Raw genomic sequence first — 730 nt, forward strand, 5'->3', positions numbered from 1 at the left:
CTCCATAAGAACTACTCAGGTATTCTCCACAGTCTGGTAGGAAATAGAAAGTCATTTTTCTTTAACACATAGGTTTTTCTAGGGCATTCTAAATTCAAGTGGCAACATCTTCACCAATGCTAATGATTTGTCAAGGGCTGGAATCAACTGGATAATTCTATAAATTCTAATCAGTGCCCAGCAGACTATTTTATTGAATTCCTATTAAAATATTTTTTTGCAAAATGACTGTCTTTATACTACATATGTGTATATCAGTGTGTTTGTATGTGTGTATTTTTTGTGTTTGAATAAACTAATATAACAATGTAGCAGATAAAAGTATTAGTATGCCCTTTCGTTTTTCTTCCCATACCATGAAAGTCTGCCACAATTCTCAATCAAATCCTATCCAAGATTCAAATATTAATGCTATCCCAAAAGTTTTGCATGCCAACCCAAGTACATCCACCTTGTTTAAGATGGCCAAGGTATAGGAAAATTTTAAGTCTTCCAATTACGTTGTCACCAAGGAAACAACATACAATATTTCTTTTAAAAATATCTAGGTTGTTGAACACTTTAGCCAGAAAATTGAAGGAATATGTTTATTGGATTTAATGTAAATATTTAGTCAATTAAATGTATGTTCTATATCTACAACTTAGAGCACTACTAAACTACATTATTGCAAAACTTATCTATTACCATCTTCCATGAAGAAAGTCCTTGCTGAAAACAAACCAGATGT

This window comes from Dipodomys merriami, unplaced genomic scaffold (genome assembly GCF_024711535.1).
Source record: "Dipodomys merriami isolate MVZ:Mamm:240054 unplaced genomic scaffold, mDipMer1.0.p SCAF_217, whole genome shotgun sequence".
Lineage (NCBI taxonomy): Eukaryota > Metazoa > Chordata > Mammalia > Rodentia > Heteromyidae > Dipodomys > Dipodomys merriami.